The sequence below is a fragment of the Theropithecus gelada genome, chromosome 8 (genome assembly GCF_003255815.1).
Source record: "Theropithecus gelada isolate Dixy chromosome 8, Tgel_1.0, whole genome shotgun sequence".
NCBI classification, from domain to species: Eukaryota; Metazoa; Chordata; class Mammalia; order Primates; family Cercopithecidae; genus Theropithecus; species Theropithecus gelada.
This window is the reverse complement of record NC_037676.1, coordinates 124,945,430-124,955,017: the sequence shown is the minus strand read 5'-3', so window position 1 is coordinate 124,955,017 and position 9,588 is coordinate 124,945,430. Positions and strand designations below refer to the sequence as shown.

The 9,588-nt window shown below is 40.4% G+C and overlaps 1 non-coding gene across 1 annotated transcript; it reads right to left on the bottom strand.

The window, feature by feature from the left end:
- Positions 1-3,153: 3,153 nt before the first annotated feature.
- On the bottom strand, positions 3,154-3,257 carry LOC112630893. The gene has a single exon (XR_003121019.1). It is a non-coding gene; the product is annotated as a small nucleolar RNA U13 (small nucleolar RNA).
- Between the last annotated feature and the right edge of the window lie 6,331 nt (positions 3,258-9,588).

The window sequence follows — 9,588 nt, the reverse complement described above, 5'->3', positions numbered from 1 at the left end:
ATCACAAGAGGGGGTAATATGATCAACCACATTACCAGATCAGCCTACCTGGCAGATGGAGGAGGGAGCCGTTTCCTAAAGGAGGAGATGGAGTATTTTACCAGGAGTGGGAAAAGGCAGGCAGGCAGATGAAAACAACAGATGGTCCCTCAGCAGGCGCCGAAGGTTTAGACGAGTGGAGAGGAACGCCAAGGTGATTTCAGGGGGATGGTCACCTCCTCCAAGAAGCCTTTTCAGACAGCCTGACTTAGCCACTTCTCTCTCCACACCATCCACTCTTGCTTCCCTCATGGTAGTACATGGCACTGTCTGTTCCTGGCAGCTTTGAAGGTGGCCACTTCTTCTGGTTGATCCTGTATCCCTTCCTCCCATTACTAGCATGTGGTGGCCACTCATTGTTTAGAGCAGTGAGTGAAGGGACAGGGGGAACAAAGACACAGAGGAAGAAAGTCACAAGAAAACTTTGGTGTGCTTGGAATCTTGAGTGTATGATTAAAAACCTAGCAAATCCCAAGATTCTTAAGGTGGGTTAGGGTTATAGTATGGCCCTGAATGTCAGGCTAAGAAGTTTGTGCCATGGACAGTAGGGAGCCGTTGAAATCTTTTGAGCAGGGGAGTGGCAAGGTCAGGGCTGCTCCACTCCTGTGCCTTGTTCCTTTGACCCCTGGCTGCTGTCTTTCTTTTCCATTCTCTGGATTCTCCATGATTCTTCTTGGTCTGGTTCTTCACCTGTCTTGAACACCTTTAGTCTATGTTTCCCACCCCTGCTTTTTTTCTCCTCAAACTTCTTCACCAATCAGTTCTGGGCTGATTCTGCTCTCTGTGCAGGGAAAGGACAGTTTACCCTGGTGCCAAGTGAGTGTCCTTCCCAGGAAGGTTCCATCTGAGCAGCTCTTGGCTGCCCTCTTCTGGGCACTGGTGGATATAACCACCTGCTCTTCTGGAACTGGCTAGAAAGACTCTGGTAGCAGCCTTGCCTCACGATGAGACTTCTGTCTTTTTGTATCTGCCCACCAGATCCCCTTTAATTTCTTAAAATCAGTAAGTTTTTTTTGAGTGCCTACCAAGTGTTTAGATTTGTCTGGCGATAGCTACGTATAGAATAGAATGCTTCTGACTTCCCACTGATCTAGATATTGTTTCATCGTGGGATCTAAGCCTTGCATACATGTCTGAGCACTTCTTTTGCTAATTTACATGTCTGTCCTATTTATTTGACTGAACTGAGGTCACTTTAGTTTTGAAAGCCATTGAAGAGGTAATGTATTTGAACTTTATAAGTATGTAAGGCTTACATATTTATGTTCCCCGGAGAGCATCTTCCCCCATAAATCACACCCTGATGCTTTCATCAAAGTACAAAGTCTGTGTACATATTTTTATTATTCACAATGGAATCAAGGCAATGCCCTAATTAATGATTTTGCTAAGAGGCAATTGCTGTTTCCAGGGAACTCAGACTTGTAACATGGTTTCGAAGCCATTCCTGGGGTTTTTTGAGCTCATAAAATGACGGATACACATCCCAACAGGACATCTGACTGGATTCTTGGCCTCACTGTGGGTGATAGACATACTTTATTCTGAACCAGTTGCTTTCCTCAGGCCAAAGGCTAATTGCCATCCCATTCTGGTGAGCAGGCTCTCACTCAAATGCCTAGACTCTGAAACCTGTAATCTCTTCACAGTACTAAGACAACATCTTCCTTTCCTGGATCTGCATTTGGAATTCCCCCATTCCTCCATCCATTCAAACCCAGCCCATTTTTTCAAGACCTATTTCTAATCTCTTTTCTCTGAGATCCATTTCCTGCATCCTGACTTTTCTTTGTTCTAAACAGTAACACTTCTGTAGTTTGTGGCATTGACTTAGCAAAAGTCATGTATTATCTTGCAACATCTTTTAATTTTTTAAATAAACCTTATTTATACATTTTGTACTGTCATTTAACTTTACACAAGTTTATGTTTCATGTCTTTAATTGAATCATAAAATCCATAATGCTAGAAACCATATCTTACACTTGGTTGTTTACCCCACAGAATGTTGAATATTTATTGCTATATATTCAATAGATGAGCAGCAAATGCTCTTGACTGGTGGCTTGTTGTATCATTTGCCTATCTTAGCTCTAATTAGTATACTTGCCTGAGAAATTATTTACAAAAGACAGATTGGCCCAGGCCATCATTAACACTTCTCTGGAATATTTTCATGCATTTAGATGCTTTGCAAAATGTATTGCCCAAATGGCACTGTGTGTCTATGTGTGCACATAAAAAAGAGAAGCCAAATTAAAATCATCCTTTTAATTTACTGTTGATGCCTGATTATTTTAAAATTTAGTTTTAATTTTGATTATACACATACATAATTTTCAGGGTCAAATAATTTTAGAAGGCATAATGAAAAACAATAGACTCTTCTCTTGATCCATCATTTCCTGCTTCCTAGAATCAACACATCCACCTCTTGCTTTTGGTTTTGCCTCCATGTCACTGGTATATGCTTATAGTGCTCCTTCTTTTTTGCCTAATGCCTTAAGCATTAACTGCTAGCCTCCCACTATTTTAGCCCTCTTTTACCACTTCTACCACGCCCCGTCATGGACAGTTCCTGAACCCTTGGACCCCCATGCTCCCATTATCCCTCTACTGTTATTTCATAATTTTGCTTAGGTTAATATTTAGTGTGTATACTTTCCTGTCCCTATAAATACTCTTCACAGCTGAAAGGTACTTACTTTTATTTTCTTGCACAATCTTTAGGTTTTCCTGGAGTTAATAGCTCTATTGTTTTTTCTTCCTTTGTTTTGTTTTCTATCACTAATTCACTCCAAACTTTCTCCTCGGTTGTTTACATTTCCTCTCAATACACTCACTCACATCAGGTATTCTAACAAAGCCATCTTTTGACCATCTTTCCTGCGCCCTGCTGAGCTGCTCCAACCGGGACTAGTTTATTTCTAGGCTGAGTACATGGCTGTATTTGGATCTCCCTTCGCCTTTATCTCTGAGATTTCCTTTGCTCTTTCTTGGATTGATGTTCTTACTTTCCAGACTTCATGCCTTTCTCTTTCTTGCTTCGCCTCCTAATTTTGGACTTATCTAGTAGCTGCTGCTGCTGCTTTTTTTTTTTTTTTTCCTTTTTCACATCAGATGGGAAGTGTGCCAACATCACAACAAGGTTTGAGGTAGGCACATCTCATGCATAGACATGAACACCCAATCATCACGCGTATAAACTACAAAAGGATCTCCAGTAGCTTCCTGAGAATGGGCTCATGGCAGGTAATTGTTTTGAGACTTACGTCTGAAATGTTTGTATCCCACCCAAATATTTACTTGTTAATTTTGATAGGTATAGAATTCTAGGCTAGAAATAATTTTTTTCTACAGAATTCTAAAGTCATTGTTACATTATCTTTTTGCTTCTACTGGGGCTGTTGAGAAATCCACAGTCATTTTGGTATTTTGAGCAATCATTTTTACCTTTTTCTGAAAAGTTTTAAAACTCCCTCTTTTATGTCTATTGTTCTGAAAGTTTAAGATGATGGAACTTAGTGTGAATTTATTTTTATCTATTGTACTGAATATTTACTGTAACTTTTAAGTCTGGAAACTCATGCCCTTCAGTACTAAGAAATTTCTTGGATTATTTCTTTTCTCTTTTTTCTTCTATTTTTCAAGTTCTTTTTCTGAAATTTTAGTTACTCAGTTGATGAACTCCTAGAATGATTTTCTATATTTCTTATTTTTTGTATCATATCTTCTATCTCTTTGATTTTTCATTCAACTTTCTAAGAGATTTCCCTAAATTTATCTTCCAACTCTTTGACTGAAATTTTCATTCTGGCTGTCAAATTTGAATTTATAATTCCTCTCTTGTTTTAAAATTGTTTTCCTTTTGCTAGAGCATTGTTTTTATTTAATAAATTACAATAACTTCTCCTATTTGTCTGGGGATGCTGATGATAGTTTCCTTTTGAAGTTTTTATTTTCCTGCAGAGTTTTCTATAAGTTGCTTTTTTCCCCCTCCTAATATTTTGACCCTTGAAAAACATGAGCTTGAACTGCTTGAGTCTGCTAATATGTGGATTATCTTCTGCTTCTGCCACCCCTGAGACAGCAAGATCAGCCCTGGCTCTTGCTTCTTTTCCTTAGCCTATTCAATGTGAAGATGACTAAGGTAAGGACCTTTGTGATGATCCACTTCCACTCAATAAATAATACATATAGTTTTTCTTCCTTATGATTTTCTTCATAACATTTTCTTTTCTCTAGCTTACTTTATTGTAACAATACAACATATAATACATATATCATAAAAAGTGTTTAGTGATTGTTTTATGTTATTGGTAAGTCTTCCAGTCAAGAGTAAGCTATTGGCAGTTAAGTTTTTGGAGAGTCAAAAGTTATATGCAGATTTTCAGCTGCTTGGGGGTTGGTACCCTTAACCCCATGTTGTTAAAGGGCCACCTGTATTTTTCAAGTTAGGGAATTTCCTTAGAGTTTTGGTGATCATCGACTAAGGCTCACATTTTGAAATGAGACACTTAAAAGCAAATTAGAAACTCAGTGTGTGGGGGTGGAACTTGTTAACTCTGAACTCACTACTTGCAAGGTAATTTGGCCAATCTGCTTCTCTGCGGGAATTCTGTTGTTGGCACTGCTATATCTTTTCTTGGAGTATATAGACTTCCTAGAGAGGTGTGCTTCAGTCTCCAACAAGCAGTGTTAAGTCTGGCTTCTCATGCTCTGAGAACTAAGGTCCTCATATTCAGTGTGTTACCTCTCACTTAATCTTCCTGTGTTCAGTGCACTGTCCCTGCCCTCAACAATGACATATATGCCCCACTATGCTTTATTGTTTCCAAGAATTACGCCTTCAGTTGTCTGGGTTGGGGAAGGGGCAGGATGAGGGGCCTGGGGAGGGTCTATCCCCTTCTTAAACATGCTTCCCGCCAGTCATCTTGTCAACAGACTTAACTTCCCACCCATGTCCAGTGGTACCCTGGGATTCTGCAGTGAAAATCGGGCTTATTCTCATTGTCAGCTTGGGGTTCAGCTTTCTCAGTTCTGCTAAGTGAGTTATCACTGGTTCATCTGCTTCCTAGAGCTCCAGATTTTACTCTTTTATGTTCTTTCTGGTTATCTTTTTCACTGAGGTTTAATGCTGTAAAAAAAATTTCCAGCCAGGCGCAGTAGCTCATGCCTGTAATCCCAGCACTTTGGGAGGCCAAGGCGGGTACATCACCTGAGGTCAGGAGTTTGAGAACAGCCTGGTCAACATAGTGAAACCCCGTCTCTACTAAAAATACAAAAATTAGCTGGGCATGATGGCGGGTCCCTGTAATCTCAGCTACTTGGGAAGCTGAGGTGGGAGAATCACTTGAACCCAAGAGGTGGAGCTTGCAGTGAGCCGAGATCAGGCCATTGCCCTCCAGCCTGGGTGACAGAGTGAGACTCCATCTCAAAAAAAAAATTTTTTTTCTTTGCTGTAATATTTATTGGAATTTCTGGGACAGAGCAGAAGTAATGTTTATGTTCCATCTACCACTTTTACGTGGAAGTCTATAATATCTTCTTATAGCATTGAACGATTTTATGGTGAGGGTGAGAAGATGTTTTAGCATGTGGCTGAAAGGAAATTGGAACAGCATTTTCAGAATTGATAATAGATGTAGGAAGTTGGCATGGCTGCCTATCGTTCTCTTAGATTAAAGCAGAGATCCTTGGGAAGAATTAGTGAGAAGGATGTCTTTTGAAAGCTTGACCAAAGTTTGGATTCCATTTCATACTTAGAGAAAGAGAATGAGGGATATCTGTATTTAGGAAGTAGTGTACTGGTGAGTTTGTGGAAACTCTATGCCAAGAACCCAGTTCATATTTATAGGAGAGCTTGAAAATGGTAGGTCATCAATTCCTAGGCAGGTGACAATGCCAGGGCCCCTACAAACTTAACTGCAGTCAGGTTTTGACTTTTACATTGCAGCCAACACCCATGGATCATTGATCTCTTTTTCAGGGGTGGGGTGGGGTAGGGCCTGTAGCCATGGGATTTACTATGTTAGCATTTGGACTGATGCTTTTGGGTGTAATGAACTGTGACTTGCTGAAATGGTTAGGGAAGAGGTTTATATAAAAGTCTCCTAATTAGCACCACAATGCTGGAAAAGGAGAAGAACAAAATTATATCAAGAGACCATGGACCATTAAAAAAATTTTTTGTTGAAATTCATAACCGCTCTGAACTACTGCTACCACCACCACCACTACTACTTATAATGGCTACTATTTATTAAGCACCTATGAGGCTTCGGGCACCATTCTAAGTAATGGGCATACCTTCCCTCATCTGATTCACATACAAAAATGTATGAAGTAACATTTGTACAGGCAGTCAATAGTTAAGTGAATAACAATAACTAACACTTATTAAAATATTACTATGTCCCACTCAATCTTCAAAGTTCTTCATATGCATAACTCATTACAGACTCATAATAGCTTTATGAAATCAGTTCTTCATAATCACTATTTAATGGACAAAGAATCTGAGCCTCAGAAGGTTAAGGAACTTCTCCAAGGTCAGCTCTGGCAGATTTGGAGATGACCCAGGTTTGTATTACTTTTCCTGTTCTACAAATAAAAGGAAGTGCCTGGATTCAAGAGGAGAAAAGCGTATACCACATTTTGGGGAAATGGTAATAGAAAAAAGAGGTAAAAGCCACCAGAGACACAGTCTTCTCTCTCAGAGTTTGGCCAAAAATTTGCCTGGTATCTGAAATAAGATAATGTATTAATAATCCTATGTAATATTTCCACAGTTCTTTGTTGTTTGGAAGGCATATGTACAGTCACAATCTGATTTGGTCCTCATAATAACCCTATAAAGTAGAAAATTCAGGGACTGCTGTCTCCATTTTATAGATGAGGAAACTGAACTCAAAAATTGAAATAATTTGCCCACATTCATGCAGACAGTAAGTGCTAAAATCTCAGGCTTCATTTATTTATTCATTCATTCAAAACAAATACACGTTTTTGAAGTTTACCATGTACCTGGCAGTGTCGTAAGTTCTGTGAATTTTAATAGGGAGTAAGAAAAAGTTCCCGTCCTTGTGAAATTTACATTCTAGAAGGAAAGACAGACAACAAATCAAAAAATAATTGTAAAATATATTAATTGGTAGTGATAGGTGCTATGAAGTAAAAATAAAGCAGAGGAAGGAGATAACAGGTAGCCAGATGGGAAGAGGGAATGGACTATTTTAAACCAGGTATGCAGGGAATCTTCTCAGATGGGCAATATTTGAGCAGCGGTCTGTTGGAAGTGAGGGAGTCAGCCATACAAGTATCTGGAGGACAAACATCCCAGTCAGAGGGTTCAGGAAATTCAAGATCCCTGATTTTGGAATGAGGTTGGCACATTCAAGAAACAGAGAGAAAGCCAGTGTGGACTTCTCAGTGTCAGAAAAGAGCGAGAGGAAGGGAACAAGAGATGTGGTCAATGTGGTGAGCTAGAACTCAGCCATAAAGGGGTTTATAGACAAGATGAGAAAACTGGATCTTATTCTAAGTTAAGTGGAAGTCTTTGGAGGACTTGGAATGGGGAAATGACATGATCTAATTTACCCTTGCAAAATATCCCTCTGACTACCATGTGGAGAATTTACTGGGTGGATGTTGGGGAGGGCGGTGACGTGGAAGTAGACAGTCAAGTGGGTAGGTGTGTTCATCGGGACGGGCTAAGTAATGTCACAGGAACAATGCTCCAGGTTTTGCACGTCTGTTGCACATTATCTTCACTCTAGGACCCAGGTTGATGAAGCAGCACCATCTGGAGCCATTGAGGGTCTCATGGAAGAGACAAAAGAGATCACAGTGAATCACATGCTGCTTCTGAACTTCTTCTGCCTGGAAGTGACAAACATCATTTCCATCACATTTCACTGACCAAAGCAAGACATGTGGGTAAGCCTAGTATCAGTGGGGTGGGGAAGGAGAAGAAAATTCTTGGAAACCACAGGAGGTTATTGCAATAATCAAAGTAAAAATGAAGCCAGTGGCTGGGTGCCGTGGCTCATGCCTGTAATCCTAGCACTTTGGGAGGCCAAGGCAGGTGGATCACTTGAGCTTAGGAGTTCAAGACCAGCCTAGGCAACATGGTGAAACCCTGTCTCTATGAAAAATACACACACACACACACACACACACACACACACACACACACTAGCCAGGCATGGTGGCACACACCTGTAGTCCCAGCTACTTGGGGCCTGAGGCAGGAGGATCGCTTGAACCCAGGAACTCAAAGCTGCAGTGAGCTGTGATCTTACCACTGCACTCCAGCCTGGGTGACAGAGTGAGAACTTGTCTCAATAAAAAATAATGAAGCTGGCTTGGTCTAGAGTGGAAGCAGTAGAGGTGGTAAAAGGACTTGCTGGTTGAATAAATGTGGGGAGTGAAAGAGTTTTAAGATGGACTCCAGGGTTTTGGTTTGAACACCTTGGTGAAGGATTTGTACCATTTGCTGAGTTGTAGAAATCTGAGGGAGGAGCAGGGTTAAGGGGGAAAATTAGGAATTCCATTTTGGACATTTCTAATAAGGGAAACAATGGATTCGAAGATAAAATGTGGGAGTCCTCAGTATGTACACTGACTTTGAAGCCACGGACTGGATGAGATCACATAGAGAATGAGAACAGAGAGAGGACACAAGAAGGCTGAAAGTGAGCCTGGGGCCTGTCAGTCTATATAGGTCAGGAGGAAGAGGCGAATCCAGTGAGGGAGAGACAGAAGAGACGGATTGGGAAGAGAGGAAACAAAGAGTGTGGGGCTGCCTAAAAGCCCAGTGAAAAAAGTGTTTCATGAAAAGAAGGATCAACAGTGTCAGTTGCTGCTATTGAGTAAGATGAGGATTAAAATTCATTGTTGGACTTGGTCAGATGCAGGCACTAGTGACTTTGACAAGGCATTGATGACTTTGTTACATGGTGGGGGTAAAAGTCTGATTGAAAGGGGTTGAGAAGAGCCTGAATGTTCTTCTGATTCCAAAGTCAATGCCTACCTTGTTTTGCTAAACTGCAAAGAACGTTCTCGTGTGCAGGATGCAGGCACTGAAAATGTTGTAGAACTAAGTAATTTGTATCTCATTCTTGGAACCACTCAACCTGGGAGAGCAACTCCCTAAATACGTGAAGGCAACTACCTGAGCATAACTGGTTCACTACCTTTTCTTCTGGGAGTGTGTTGAGTAAAATTTGAACAGAAATTATCTGTTTTTCCTTCTAGGCTCTAGGCAAAGTCTCTGTAAATGATGGGGCATGGTACAAATTTGTTAGCTCCCTTAACTATGAAGACACAAGAAAAGGTTGGAAATTAGGATTAGGAAAAGAGGAAGCATATTGTTTACTGTTCAGCTTCAAGTACAGGAAATAAAACCTTTTTCTGAGAGCAATACATTGGATTTAATGAAGTAATTTTACTTCAGAATGATACTCCAAGGGGCTTTCCCAAGTAATAAAACAGACAGCAAAAACTCTGAAATAAAGTGAGAGAAAGGTGGGAAATGGAAAAGAAAAG